The sequence below is a fragment of the Medicago sativa genome, chromosome 7 (genome assembly GCF_051527215.1).
Source record: "Medicago sativa cultivar Bolivia chromosome 7, Bolivia_mono, whole genome shotgun sequence".
Classification (NCBI taxonomy): domain Eukaryota; kingdom Viridiplantae; phylum Streptophyta; class Magnoliopsida; order Fabales; family Fabaceae; genus Medicago; species Medicago sativa.
In genome coordinates, this window is record NC_140755.1 from 62,938,962 (window position 1) to 62,955,107 (window position 16,146).

The 16,146-nt window shown below is 35.8% G+C and overlaps 1 long non-coding RNA gene and 1 other non-coding gene across 2 annotated transcripts; one reads left to right on the forward strand and one right to left on the reverse strand.

Annotated features, from left to right (window-relative positions):
• Window positions 1–257: 257 nt before the first annotated feature.
• Window positions 258–4,022, reverse strand: LOC146907522 (uncharacterized). The gene is made up of 5 exons (XR_015018964.1): window positions 3,853–4,022; window positions 3,662–3,772; window positions 2,431–2,516; window positions 2,099–2,155; window positions 258–494 (listed from the first exon to the last, which is right to left on the reverse strand). It is a non-coding gene; the product is annotated as an uncharacterized LOC146907522 (long non-coding RNA).
• An 11,543-nt stretch (window positions 4,023–15,565) lies between these two features.
• Window positions 15,566–15,672, forward strand: LOC146907523 (small nucleolar RNA R71). The gene has a single exon (XR_015020829.1). It is a non-coding gene; the product is annotated as a small nucleolar RNA R71 (small nucleolar RNA).
• Window positions 15,673–16,146: the final 474 nt, after the last annotated feature.

Consider the following 16,146-nt stretch of genomic DNA (forward strand, 5'->3'; position numbering starts at 1 on the left):
CGCTAAAAGTTAGGCAAAATTTAGCATTAGCATATGTGGATGCTAAGATCAAATTGAAAAAACTAAATTCTGTCAAAATTAGAGTTCGAAATTGTGGATGCTAAAATTAGTGTATGCATATAAATTTAGTTCACGTACACTAATTATCCTGGATACATATGACTGACTATTTTTTGTTGGTTAACTACCCCTAATCAGACTTGCAAAATAATATTTATGACTTAATAATATAATATTATAGAAATTAAAATAAGACATGAAACTAAGACATCCAATTATAAATAACGCACATAATGAAGTCTTAACCATAAAATTAGTAGAAACTAAACATAATCCAAGAGTTAAATTAGTAGAAACTAAACATAATCCATCAAATTAGTATAAAGAACATCTACCCATAATCGAAGTCTTGTCTCTCCGTCCACCTCTTGCGTATCACCAGCAGAGTGCTTATCAATCTTTGTTAGCTTAGTCAGACACTCTTGATAGTTATCCTGGTAAAAAAATACAACTTATTATAGAAACAAATCACCAAGCACATGTATACTGCAGTTTTCATGCCTATTCCAAAAAGAACATGCATGTAGTCTCAAATTACAATGCAGGATGCAAATACCAGAATGTGACATGGTAAATTTGCAGATATCGAGGGTCAGCAGATTTTCATAATCTTAAATTATGTACCATGGTATTTCATTTCACAGAAAATTAATGCATTTTTTACTCAATAATCTGTACAAGAAAAAGAAAAACGGGTAAAATCCTTGAACAAGAATATTCGTGAATAGGACCATGGACATTATCGTTTCTTCAGGTGAGCCAGTTCCAATTCAAAACCAGAAAGAAGAATATTCGTGAAGAGAAGCATATGAGAATAAGAGTGAACGACCAATTATTCTTCCTATGCTATTATGTCCCAAATTTTCTGGAAAATATTATGTAGATTTCTCACAATTTGTTTCATTAGTTAAGTAAGAAAACAAAATAAACTCATGACTAATGAAATGCACCCCTCAATATGGAAGTGAGTAAACCATATAAGTGAATGCTCATATAACATGTGTTTGTAACACAAGGGTATGCATCATTACATAACTTAAAATAAACCAACTCCTTGACACGAATTCCTGATCATAATTACATTAACAAGTTTATCTTGCCATTTTTCTAGTTATACAATGTGCTGCCAAAAGTTCAAATCATCATTTAATAATCCACACCATATAGATAAGTTTCAAGATGATAACTCCAACATTTTTAATCACACCCACAATATGAAAAATTAAAAGAACAATTCAAGCAAGATGAACAATTAAAGCTCTGTACAGAATTAGGTTATCCTACAAAATAATTATTCTATTGGGGAACTGTCCAGAAACTATCAATTTAATTGAACGGAAACTGAAATTGCGAAGGCATTGCACAAAGTAATTATTCTAGTAGTGAACTGTCCAGAAAGTATCAATGAGAAGTAAATCCATGGGTGAACTAAGAAAGAAATATATTCTAGAAATCCTAGGATAATTTAACATCTTCTTCCATTTCATTAAAGCTTGTTGCAAGCCATGGCAGTAATAGTTTTCTAGCGCTAGTGGAGTTTTTATCAATTACACTAGCATATATATGCCCCTTTAAATAGGTACAAGGATTGCAAAATTTGATTGATATTACTTTCAGAGACAGAGAGAAGTAATCTGCTTAGTCATAACAGTAAAGTCAAAATTATAACAAACTAATTAGGAAGCTACTAAGCTGCATAGTAATAACAGTGAGTTCAAAATTAAGTTATGAATTCACAGACTTCTAATGGGAAAAGATAAGCCAAGCAAAATAGTGTAAACTTCATTCAGATAAGTAAAACAATGATAGGTTCACATAGTTGAATGTTGTATCTAAAAACTGTAAAAAAATAATGTTTTATAGCATAAACTTAAAGTTCAAATATCTATTTGATATAGGCAAAACTGTCCAGATTCAAAACTATAGGCAAGACTGTCAAAACTATATCCAAAATTGCAAGAAGAATAAACTGTCCAGATTCAAAATTATAGGCAGAACGTACAAATGTATATTTGGAAATAAACAAAAATAAACTGACCTCCGCAATCTGAAAATCCTTGTGTAAGAACAACCATGACCATTCTTCGATAGTAATCTGAAAATGTAAAAGCATGAATCGTTCAACAACAAAAAAAAAACTTAAATATTACTACTAGAAGATACAAATAAAGTTAATTCATATATGGCCGCAAGGTTATCGCCTATTATGGTTAATTCTCTCACATAACTCCACTACCATCCACACTAACCGCGGTAAGGCATAATCATGTGTATACATCAAGCCAAAAGAAAATGGGAAGAGTACAACAAAGTTGTATTTTAATCAGAAGCAGAAGAAAGAACAATTCAGGTCAAGAAGCATAAACATACCTTTAACAGAGAGCACGACTGAACTGGTCTATAGAATAAGCATTGATCAGTGAAGTGGAGCCTCCATAAGTAAAGGTATCACATGCCTATGTAAAATGAAATAGGATTAAGATACACTATCCAAAGGAAAGATAAAAATTCAAAAAGTCAAGGTGTCAGGCCTATGTAAAAGGAATTACAGATATTTTATTTTAACTGTTATTTAATCATGAAGTGTTCCAACATGCTCATAAGTCATAACACATAACTCAAATTTTCAACAACATTACAACTTAAAATCTCCAATAACAAGTAACATTACTATGTCGAATGGAACCGTCAAAATCTCCATAATTCATATAGTATTTCACTTTACTCGTAGAAGCCAGGTCATCAAAGTTACACTCACAACCAAAAAACACAATCGATCATCACAATTAAACTCATTAGCATTATCACAACCAAACTCAGTAAAAATTATCCATTATTCATTGCAGCATTCACATGCGGGACATGGTAGACGGCCAAATTGAGTGTTTAAGAAAGTCATGTCATCTTGACTCATTATACTAATTTGTCTCGTATTAGTGATACACGCTTCCCCCGAGGAAAGACATCAACAATTTTCTTAATATACCAATTCCATATAATTAAGAAAAGTGATCAACTCAATGGAATTTTTTAAATTCCATACACATTCATGCTATATATAATGTGCCTCCTAATTTGCTTAACATTATCACCATTTAGTTTCTGATATCACAATTGCTAGCAATCTCACCACGATGTTCGAATACTTGATTGGCTCCATTCCGATCTTTTTTATTATCATGCTAGGAGGAGGTACTTAGTTAATTCTTTAACTTCTTGTTCTTTTCTACCATTCATTAGCTAGTTTAGATTATTATCTTTAGCTAGTTCTTCTCTTTGGATGCACAAATGATTTTTCTAAAACATAGCTTATTGTTAAACAAATATACATAGCATACTATCCTTAACACAACATCCTACCATATCACATCAGAAACCAAACCACAAAATCCCCTAAAAAATCACAAACCACAAACCCAACCCCATTCCTAGAAACCATAAGATACCATCATAAACCATACACAACAAACAAAATGTCCTAAAAAATCAAAGATCTTCAGAAACAACAAACACTAAGATCTAACGAAAAGAAACATAATATAATTAAGAACCATAATAGAAGAGAACAGAGGAGTTGAGGGAGAAAAGGGAGATACTAAACAGAACAAGCGAAGCTGCAAACGGCGAGATCTGAGACGATTGGAACTGCAATAACGGAACGATAGCGAAGCAGCAATCATAAAACGATCTTGAGCGAGATCGAGCACAAAACCTTCACAGATTTTGAACGAATCAGTAAACGATTGAGAACTGAATTTGGGATCCATCTTGAGGGAGAGCGAAGCAGCAAACCTTCACAGATTGGGAACGATGGGAACCTTGATAGTTTTGGATCGATTGTGTTATGATTGGGAACCATTGAGATTTTGGGAAAATTTGTGAATGTTTATGATTTGGCTGGAACGATTTCGAGATCTATTAGGTTAACACCGGAAGAGAACGATTTTGTGGAGGATTTGCTATGAATGATTATGTGAAGAATTTTAGGATCGATATGATAATGAAGCATTCGAGTTTATACTTTAGAAAGTGAATGTGTTTTGTGAAACGATTGGTGTTGTGGAAAATTAGGTTAACATTTGGGAACTAGTAGTAAAATTAAAAATTAAAAAAAAATAGCATCTAAATTTGTGGATGCTAATTGAATAATTAAATTAAAAAATATTAGCATCAACAAATAGCGTCTAACTAACTGAAGCTAAATTGCATATAAACAATGAATTGAAAAATATGCATTTGCATCAAAATTTGTGGATGCTAAATAGACGCTATTAGCATCCAAAATGGTATGATGCTAAAATTTCTGAAGCTAAACTGCAGTTTTCTTGTAGTGATAGGCCAACGAACCGGTTCACCCATGGTCCAACCCATGGTTCCATCCTGGCCCGTCCTGGAGCCCATTCTGCCTGGCCTGTGTCCATGTTGCTGCTTGCACCCCCTATTTCTTGCATGTTCTACTGATTTCCTTGCTATATACACCCCTGCCTTGCTTTAAATTCTTGCAAAAATTCTATAAAAATTTCTAAGTTTTTTTTGATGCATATGTAATGTTTGTGTAGTGGTTTTGCATGAGAAACATTGATAAAAAATGTGTAATAAAAAATCTTGCTTATGTGATGTATTTGTGTCAAATTTGTGAAGAGCTTTGTACATTTTTGAGCTTAAAAGTCCTTTAAAAAAATTCTAAAAATTTCCATACACATTTCTTGACAACTTTGTGGTGTTCTTGTGATAATTTTGCATATTAAAGATTGGTGAACATAATGTGGCTAATTTTCTTGCTATTTTGTGACATTTTATGCTAAAATTGATGGAAATTTGCTTGATTCCAATCCCAACTTTCTTGATGAACACTTGCGACCTATGCCATTTGATTCTATGGGGTTTTAGCCACTGTTTGTGTTTAATATTGCTGCATGATTGTGAATTTTGGTAGGTTACTTAGCTTACAAGTTAGTTGTGTAGTTAAATAATGCACATATGCTTAAAATTTGTTTTAAAATGCCAAGTAAATCATGTTGCCTTAATTCCCATTCCAAGACTTGATTCTAAACCTTTAAAAATGTATTGGAATGTGAGGATTATAGGTCATATGGTTCTTGCATTCTATGAACAAATTTTAGCCATGTTTGCACTCATTTTCCATCCTTTATGTTCTGGTGTTTCTCTTGCTTTACTTCCTTTGATATTGTCATGTGCTACTAACTCCTTTCATTTCATGTTTCATCATTTCATAAGCATCTCCATTTCATCCCATATTCATCTCTATTTTTTTTCTTGCAATTTAATTTGTACCAAAGTTAGAATGTAAACACTTAGGAGTTTTGTAATATTTCCCTTTATGCAATTTTAATTTCTTGGCAAAGGGGCCATAGAATGTATCTAGGGTGTGATGTAATAAGGACAATGGACTCTAATGATGTACACCGACACAAGCACCGACACATGCACACACACCACTTTAGGTATATAGCTAGAATATGCATGTTTAGATGTATGTTTAGAATTGTATGTTTAGGTGTAGGTTTAGGCTTTAAACCTAGAAAAATCAATTTCCAAAAAATGTGAACAACATCATTCAAACTCTTTTTCATAATAAACCTTGGGATCAAAATCCCATTGTAATTTTCCCTTTATTTTCTTAATCAAGTTTCAATGAACTCTAATCATGTTTAGACCACATTTTGCAAATGACTAATCCAACCTCACAATTTCATAAATTCTCATGCCTTTAAGGCCTCTCAATCTCCATTCTTCAAAATCCCATTTTCAAACTTAAAATCAACCAACAAAAACAAAAATATTTTTGAGAGAGAACTACGGTGGATTTGATCCCTTAATCGGGTACGTAGGCAAGGAACAAAATTCCTTCAATTCAACTAAAATAAAAATCCAAAAACATTCTTCTCCCTCCAATTCTTCACTTAGAAACTCTTCGGCTTAAATAAACATTTTCAAATAGCATTTAAAAATAAAGCGCGCGCGTAGAAATTAAAGACGGTTCCTATAGGATACTATAGTCGTTATGGGTGCCTAACACCTTCCCGTAGCGAAAACAACTCCCGGACCTCGATTCTCAAGGGTTTTGCTTACTTTTTCCCTTCCCAAGAAAAAAATAAGATATCACCGGTTAAAAAGGTTCAAACGTAATCAATGTTTGACACCCGAAAACCAAGATAAAACAGTAAATCACAAAGAAATCCGTAATGTAACGCCATAACGTAGTGAGTGCAGCACTCGCATCATGCGGCAATTGACTATATATATTGCTCAAACAAATTATTTTTCTATCTTCCTTTTTCTTTATATCATAGATTTAAGAGGTATGTTAAAGTAATAGAAAGATGGTAATGAGATAGATGTGAGATTTTAGATGGAAAATATGAGATTTTAACTGATGCTAAGAAAAAATAGATTCACAACACAACTACTGCAATAAGCATAGCAACATCTTCAATTCCCATAATGGCAATGCCTGCAATCGTTATCTCAACCGGAATTTAAAACCATGATACAAATATTGACTTGAGACTTTTTATGCAGTGTATCATTGTTTTTGAATCAGTGATGGCAACCTTGGGATTGCAGATTTTGATCGAGTCTGGCAGGCAAATTATTGCAAAGGTAATTGAGATTAGTACTTGTTTCACTATGAATGAGTAATCAAAGCTTTTGTTTATATTTCCTGAAGCTTTGGTTTCTTGTTGTACTAGTAGCTTCTGCATTTGTTTCCTATTTTTTGCGTTTTCTGGATTTTTTTTATTCCTTTTGATTCATTTTAGGTTAGATTCTAAAGTTTAAACCACAACTAATGGTTGTGGCTTAAGTGCTAAAGTTCACTCCCATGAGGTTTTGTGATAATATGGAATCTAGGTTTTGTGTTCATGCCTTGTATCAAGCATAACATAGAATCCTTGAGAATGCCTTAACTGTGTATGAGGCGAGATGGGGGTGTGTTTTTGTTTTGGTTGCGGTATCAGATGCAGAACCTGTTTTGCTAGTTCTATTTTTGGCTGGTTGGGAGTTTCTGCTATGGGCCTGCCGTGTTTTGGTGCCTGTGTGATTTCTAGGTGCCTGCGTGTTTTCTGTTTTGATTACTATCTTGTTTACAGGAGGCTAAAACTCTTACAATGTTTGGTTGAGACAAAAAATAGTTCATTGTTGATATGCATTTAGCTCTTTGTTTATTTGATAGCATTATTGTGCACAGTTTCCATACCCAAGTTAACTCCTACTACTTCCTATTTGTTTCCTTCTTATTTTCACCCTTTTTTCTATTCTGTAATGTCAAGAAACTTGCCTCAAGACTTCTGCTCATGAAATTGCAACTGTTTTCTAGGTGAAAAATCCAACAGCAAGAATTGAGCATGAGGCTAGTACGTCGAAAATTGGTGAAGATCAATTATTTTACTTTCAACAGAGAGGAATAGACTATGAAAAAGCAATGGCTGCTATGATCTCAGGATTTTTCCGTGATGTCTTCAACGAGCTTCCCGATGAATTTGGCTCTGAGGTGAACCAACTCATGAGCTTGAAGCTTGAGGGGTCAGTCGGATAAACAGCTTGTTAGGCATCATTATTTTGAATTAGCTCAAGCCATTGGTTCTTAAAATTGTGGAAGTTTTCAGAGGTAGTGTGTCTGGAAAGATGTGTACATGATGTATATGATATGTATAATTTTGTCTGAAACATAGATAGATTTTGTCTGGAACCATGCCGCAAAGAATCCATGAAACATCAAGTTTCAAACCTTAATGTATGTCTATTATTATTATAATAAGAGTCTCACATTTGATGAGATAACATCTGACGATATATTTCGAGTATAATTAAACTGATTTATTTATTTTTTTTTTAAAAATTCAACAACTGCGACAGTTCCAAACTGCTGCAACGTGATTTTAAAAATATTTTTCATCAATTGCGACTGTTATAAACTGTCGCAACACCCCTTTCAAACAAAAAAAAAGTACTTTGCGACTGTTTTGAACTGTCGCAAGACCCACTGTGGCTGTTGCAGCGGCTGTTTTGTGAACTGTCGCAAAATGCTGTTGCGACCCCAACATCCCTAACAGTTCAAGAACAGTCGCAGATGTGAATTTGCGGCCCTTAGAACAGTCGCAATCCGTCATTTTAAGGGTCGCAAAATGCATTTTTTCTTGTAGTGTTTGATGAATTAAGGATCGGATATAAGAGTGTTCAAAGTATGACTTACATACTTAATCTGCATCAGAGATTTGACTGGAAGCCATGATAGGGTTTTTGGTTTTTATTCAATCACCTTTTAAGCTTCTGTTTAAGCTTCTTGTTTGATAGATCAGGTTTAAGCTTCCTATTTGGAAAAATAAAACTATTCTTAATTTTACCACTGGGGTTTTGGTTTTGATTCAATCACCTTTTAGAGTTTCGATTCTTTTGGGGGGAAAACACCAATCAACAATACAAAAAGATAATCACTTATGATAATCACTTTTTAATTACTTTTTGCAATAATCACTTTTCGCCACGTGTATGCTTATGATGTGAAGTTTTTGTGCACCTGAACCTGCTTACCATGCGCTACGTATTTCCAACCCTTGGATCTAGGGTGTTGATGAGATCGGATCAATCCAACGCCTCTGAGGCGTTTGGATGATCCGGATCCATCAAGACCTTGGGCTTGGGCCTCCTTTTCTGCAGATCTTGTGTTTTACTTGTTTTTTTTGGTACCTGCACACTGACTTTTGATTTTCACACCTCTGTTATGTTCAAAATGCTTTGGAAAATTCTATAAAAATTTGTGTATATTCCTATTTTTTTTTTTATGATCTTTTTTGTGTTAGTTTTTATCTGAAAATTGTTAAAAAATATTGTGATGTTTTCTTGTTTTATTTCTTGAATTTCATGTTAAAAGTGAAAATTGCTTGATTTCAATCCCAATTCTTGATAAATGTTTGTGGTTCATGATATATGATTTTGTGAAGATTTGCTACTGTTTGAATATGTTTTTACTATATGTGTGTGTATGATGCTTAGTTGCTTGCTTTGCAAGTTTTTGTTTGTGAATAAATGATGTAAATATGTCTAAATTCACTTTAAAATGCAAAGTCTATCATGTTACTTTGGTTGTCAACATAAAATCTGAATTCATGTCTTGAAAATGTGTTGAATTGTGAGAATCATAAGTCATGTGACTTTTGCATTTTATGTTGAAATTTTAGCTATATTTTGCATCATTTTTGCTATGTTTTTGTGGTAATTTCTTACTTTTGTTATAGTAATTTTTTTTTTACTTGCTTTATTTTCTTGATATTATCATGTGCTACTAACTCTTTTGTTTCATGTTTCATACATCATAAGCATTCTATATTTCATCTCCTCCTTCACCTTTATTTCTTGCATTTTTTTATTGGTTCATTTTTATGCGAGATTAAGTTCTCGCAAGGATATGATAGGGCCAAACCGCAAGTGCACGGCCTATCGAAGTAATAGTAGTAAGTAGAGTTATCGTTCCGCTAGGGAGTTGGTCAATCCAATTAGCTTTTAGAAATTGATTAGAAGAGGAAGAAATAAGAAGTTGGAGAGTGCAGTTTTTGAAGGTAAATAACAATAATATTAAAAAGCCTTGGGATCATTGGTTCATCGTAATAACGAATCTTTTCACAAGCAAGCCTTAAACTTATAATTAAACGTTAATCCTAATTACTAAGGACAAGTTTCTCTTTAGCATATCACAGCTCCTCTCGAAGTCAGTGAGTGTATCCCTCCAACAACCACACCTATTCTCATGGGTGATTGCCTTTGGGACCCTTGAAGATCGAAACTTTATGTGTCCCAAGGTTTGCTAGACTATTCTCATGTTTCGCAAACCTTGTCTAAATTCACTTGTTCGGATATCAAAGCTCCGCGTTCGCTTTATGAATTGATATCTGTGATGATGAATTAACCATTATCAAACCCTCCGCGTTCGCTTCCACAGTTTGATAATAATTAATTCATGTTAAAACGGTGAATTTAGATTAGGAATTAGGGTAACAATTAATTAGGGTTTAAGACTTGGCTTGATCCGGATTACGTCATTAGACTTATCCAACGATCCCAAGACAAAGGAGTCTACTCACTCATGTTCATCGTAGACATGGAGGAAGAAGAGAGAAATACGGTAAAATAAATTGCAAGGAAAGTAAAAGGGAAAATAAAGACTTTTATTAAAATAGCAATTGAAATAAACAAAGTAAAGCATGATTGTTTATGGTGGAGAGCTACTCTATTTATAACTTTACAATTGACTTAGAAACTAAGCAACTAAAAGGATAAAACGGTAAAGCCGTAACAGGGTAACTTGGCCTTGAAGAAAAGCAGCAAAACAGGATTCTGGGACGGGCACGGCCGTGCCACATGTTGGCACGGGCCGTGCCAAGCTTCTGAGTTGGGGGAATATATTTTTGCCCCGTATCTTCGTATTCTTGTGCTGTATTTGCTCCAGTCCTCTTTCTTTTGCTCCAAGACACCTTCCACCATATATTTATTCCTAAAAATAAAATAAAACATAATTTGAAGTAAAATATTCTAATATAAAATAAAATGCAATAAAACTAAATCAAATCTAAAATAAAACTAAACTAAATAAGGCAATAAATTATACTATCTATGACTCATCAAACTCCCCCACACTTGAATCTTTGCTTGTCCTCAAGCAAAAGGCAGCAAACATAGCAGCAACAAAGATTGATTCATGGCAATATTAAGAACATAAGTCTCAAAGAAAGGTTTTGTTCCAAGTACACTAATTACAATTTCAAACACTTCTCATGAACCTATTCTACCCAACATCAAGTCTCAAGTGAGTGTGTGTGTGCAGTCCAACCCTTTTCTTGCTCCTGTATAAGACAGATATTATGAGGAATAGGTTCTATCCTTAGTGCTAAAGTAACCGAGAAAAGTCCTTTCTTCATTTCATATAAGAGTGATGGGAATTCAAGTTAAAATTAAATTAGATATAACAATTAAGCACAAGGGGCTACAGATGCTTAGGGGCTATCTATCCTCGTAGGGAGTCTTCTCGGATGTAATTGTCCTTTCCCCCTAGATTCAAAATCACCCTAAGTAGTGCTGCAAAATTATTGTTTGTTTCATCTCCGCGTAGGAAGTCTTTTTGGATGTAATTGTCCTTTCCCCCTAGCATTGATGAATTTGTTTCACATTAAGTTCAAATTAGGGAGTCACCACCACAATTAGGAAGTTAGGGATTGTCCTTTCCCCCACATGTTGGTGCCATTCTCCCGCCCCATTTAACATTTAACAAATTAATAAGAATATAACAATTAAGAACAATTTGATTAATTTTCCCACACAAACTTATACTACTTTTACTCTTAAGACTTTTAAAGGGTCTAAGTTAACACTAAAGATAGAACGTGTTCCTTAAAATACCTATTCATACAATTGCTCAAGGATTGCAACCGGGTGCTTTTCTCATTGGAGAATTTTCACATCAAAACAGGATATGGGCATAGCAAGAACATAAGAAACACAAGAAACTACTTTTATGTACAAGAAACAACCTTTAGAGAAGAGACAAAACAAAAATTTTCATGCCATATTTACATTAAAAACAAGCTACTTAGTCATGCCTCTTGCTATAAAAACAAAACAAAAGAATAAAGTTCAAGGGAGTTTGGGAACACTACGACTCTAGACACTTTATTAAGCCCCCCCCACACTTAGGGGAAGCATTGTCCTCAATGATTCAAAAGAAAAAGAAATTAAAAGAAGAAGAAGAAGAAGAAGAAGAAGAGATAAAATAAGGAGAAAGAAGGAGATGAGTAGAAGAATGAGAGAGATAGGGAGAAGAAGAAGGGAAGAGAGGAAGAGGAAAGCTCACATTTGTTTATTGAGGTCCGTAAGGAGGACCTTGAAGTTGGAGGTGTTGCATCATCCGACGGAGCATCTCATTATTTTCATCATTGACACGGTTGCCCCTTTGAACTTCATTGCGAAGGCCGGAGATTTCAACACCTTGCCTTTGTTGCTCGGTGCTCATCCTCTCGATCTCATTATGGATCCATGTCCATCTTTGATTTTCATTAAGCTCACCGGCTGCATGGCCATGGTGCCCCTCTTGGTGCAAGTTAGCACCTTCTCCTTCATCATGGTGCAAGTTAGCACCTTCTCCCTCATCATCATCTTGCTCACCAAGAACCTGCACATCATTAACATACAACCAATTTTCTTCCACCTCGGTGGTAGTCCGAGATGGGTTAGGCAATAAAAACATGATTGGCACATTAAGCTTGAGTTGGTAATGGAGGGGTGGACGATGTTTGATGAAATTCATAGCAATAAGGGTCTCTATGTTAAGTCTATTGTTTCCCTCAATTGGTTTGATCCCCTCATCTTCACCCACTCCAAAACACCTAGCTATATATGTAATGATGCCACCCACCACTATGTCTCCTCTACCGGCCGGTCTAGTACCGACAAAGTCTAGGTAATCAATCAAATAAAAACAAGTATTGACGGGGTGGTTGTGGAGCATTGCCCATAGCATGAACAATTCATCGGTTCTAGTGTTTCCTAGCTCGGTTCTACCCCAAATAGTGCAAGCCATTACCCTTTGGAGGTACCTAAGTACGGGGTTGTGGATGTTGCTAGCTTTGTTGGCTCTAGGAACATAGTTGGAAACGCCGGTGATACGTGTCCAAAAGGCAGCTGGGTCATAGTTATCCGGTTTAAGGCTAGGATCCCAATGATCATGAATATATCCCTCATTTGCAAAACCTAAGGCCTCACAAAAGTGCTGAAGTGACATGTCATAATCGATATTCATCAACCGAAAAACAACTCTATGGTTGGGGTTATCAAAATTCAACTTATCTTTAGTGAAAACAATTGAGCTTAAAAATTCATAAATGAAATTTTCATAACCCCGCATAGGCTTCAGCAATTCAGTCCAACCTAACTTTCCTATCATCCTAGAAACATCATCAAATAGCTCTAGCACATCTAAAGTATTGGGATCAGGATAACGAGAAGGATGCAAGTGTTTAGAGATTAGAATTTTATACCTGTCCCGTTGCCTGTTGTTCTTGAAGCTTATTCCATGATTCTTCACTTGTGCTTGCTTCTTTGAGGGAGGTCCTCCTTGAGAGCTTGCTGGTTCTTTACCACTTCTTCTTGAAGCCATTGACCTTGGACCTTGGTTTGACTTTGGGGTTTTGGTGAAGGTTAGGGTTTTGATGATAATTGTAGTGGGAAAGGTTGGTTTTGGATTGGGGTTGATGTTTAATTGATGTTTATGGTCTTAGATGTGGAGATTGGTTAAGGTTTTGTGGTTTTTAGGTTAGGTTTAATGGAGATGAGGGTTTGGTGAATTGTGTGTTTGGATGGATGAAAGATGTTTTTGATTTGTGGTTTTTGTTTTGGGTGAAGTTTGTGGTTGATTGGTGAAAGAATGAAGTGATTTGGTTAAGAATTGAGGGAGATATGGTGGTTTGAAGGTTTGAAGTTTATGGAGGTTTAGAGAGAAGTTTGAAAGATGAAAGAGGGTTGTGGTTTGAGAATGAGGAAGAAGAAAGAAAATTTTGAGGGTTATAGGAAGGGAGAGATCGGGCACGGCCGTGCCACCCTTGGCACGGGCCGTGCCAGCTTCCTGACTTCAAGGCCATTTTTTTCTTTTAAAAACTTGGCACGGCCGTGCCATACCTAGCACGGGCCGTGCCACCTTTCTGGTCCTGGGGGCTTCAGAATTTTTCAATTTCTTGATTTTTTTTCGAATCACACTTGGACAATTATCTACAAAACAACTTAAAACAAAGAGAAACAAAGCAAAAGCAATTAAATGCGTGGGTTGCCTCCCACGAAGCGCTCTTTTAATGTCATTAGCTTGACGGTTAGAAAGAGTCCTTAGAATGGATCAAAGATATCATATTGTGTAGATGACGCTATAAAACGTTCTTTCACAACATGATCGTTAAGCATGCAACAAGAGTAGAGAGCGGGACCTTTCATAACGTTTTCCAACTCAAATCCTACCATCTTATCACTCACTTGAAAGGCTATCCTACCAAGTTTAACATCAATGAGAGCTCCCGCAGTTGCAAGGAAAGGTCTACCTAGGATTATAGGGACGTCATCGTCCTCTTCAATGTCAACGACTACAAAATCAGTGGGGATGTATATCCCCTCTATCTTAACAGGTATGTCCTCGACAAATCCTACAAGTTTCATGGTAGAACGATCAGCTATTTTTAATTCCATCTCGGTAGGTTTCAACTCACCTATCCCTATCCTTTTAAGAAGAGACAAAGGCAGCAAACTAACACTAGCTCCTAAGTCACATAAGGCTTTGTTTATGGATTCATTCCCAATTTCACATGGTATGGCAAAGCTACCTGGATCTCTAAGCTTAGGGGGTGCTTCTTGGATGATTGCACTAGTTTCCTTAGCCAAGGCTATTGTCTCATTATGCTCTATAGCCCTTTTCTTTGAAAAAATTTCCTTTAAAAACTTGGCATAAAGAGGCATCCTAGACAAAGCTTCAGCAAAGGGGAGTTTAATGCAAATCTTCCTAAGTATGTTAACAAATTTTTCAAACTTACCCTCTAGTTTAAGCTTTTCAGGATTTAAGGGGGATGGAGTTTTGTTTTCTTCAAGTGGTTTAGCTTCTTCTATCACAACTTTATCACCTAAGGGCTTGACATTCTCTTTCCCAATGTTTTTAACCTTAGCAAAAGTTTCACCTAGCTTACTACCCCTAAAAGATATGACATTAACTTGGGCTTTGGGGTTGACTTCGGTTTGACCAGGAAAGACTCCCGGTGTTTGGGAAGATGTAGCCACTTGTTGGGCTATTTGGGCGATTTGTGTTTCAAGCATTTTAGAGTGAGTAGCAATAGAATCAACCTTGGTATTGAGCTTGGAAAGAGAATCATTCAGAAATCCAGTTTGGTTTTTGAGTTCTTGAAGTTGTTTGTTTTGGTTGGCAATAGAGTTTTCCAACAAAATTTCCAAATTGGATTTTTGAGTGAATCTTTGGTTGTTTGCGTAACCGGGTGGTGCTACTTGTCCATAGGGATTTTGGTTTTTATAAAAATTTTGATTTTGTCGCATCCCTTGGTTGTATTGAGCATAATTCATTTGCTCAACACCATTAATAGCACTACCTAGTTGGCAATCAACACCAGCATGACCAGCTATACCACATATTTCACAAGAAGGAGTAGATGCAGAATTGATAGCACTAACATTGAATTTTTCAAGTTTTTCAGTTAGTGTATCAATTTTAGAAGCAAGGTGATCATAGTTAGAGACTTCGTGTATACCTGCCTCCTTTTTGGAGGGTGAAGAATTAGAGATGGCTCTCTCGTCGGTCCATTTGTAATGATTCTGAGCCATGTCTTCAATTAGGGCATACGCTTCCGTGTAGTTCTTGTTCATAAGTGCCCCACCTGCAGCTGCATCAACAGACATCTTAGTGGTATAAGACAAGCCATTATAAAAAGTGTGGACTATAAGCCACTTCTCTAGGCCATGGTGGGGACAAAGTCTTAGCATTTCTTTGAAATGCTCCCACGCCTCATAGAGAGATTCCCCATCTTTTTGGTTGAACCGCGTGATTTGGTCTCTAAGTTTAGCGGTTTTAGATGGTGGAAAGAAACGGGCAAGGAATGCTTGCCTCATCTGATCCCATGAAGTAATGGAACCGACTTCGAGGGAATGGAACCAAGCGCTAGCTCTATCCCTTAAGGAGAAGGGAAAGAGATGAAGTCTTACGGCCTCTTGGTTCTCCTTCATGGTTCCACTAATTCGTAGGAAAACAGAGATGTGAAGATTGGGATCCTCAGTGGGGGATCCCGAGAATTGGTTTTGCTGCACCAAGTTAAGTAGGGCAGGCTTGATTTCAAAGTTGTCATCCTCAACCGTTGGGTACACAATAACAGCTTGTGGCTCAGCCGTAGACGGCGTTGCATACTCTTTGAGAGTGCGATTGGCCATGACGGTGTTATTTTGTGTGTCTCTCTTTCGTCTATGCAAATACCTTTCGATCTCGTTGATTATTACAACTCGATTTCTAGTTTTTCGCATAAAAAAAAATTGAGGACCCAA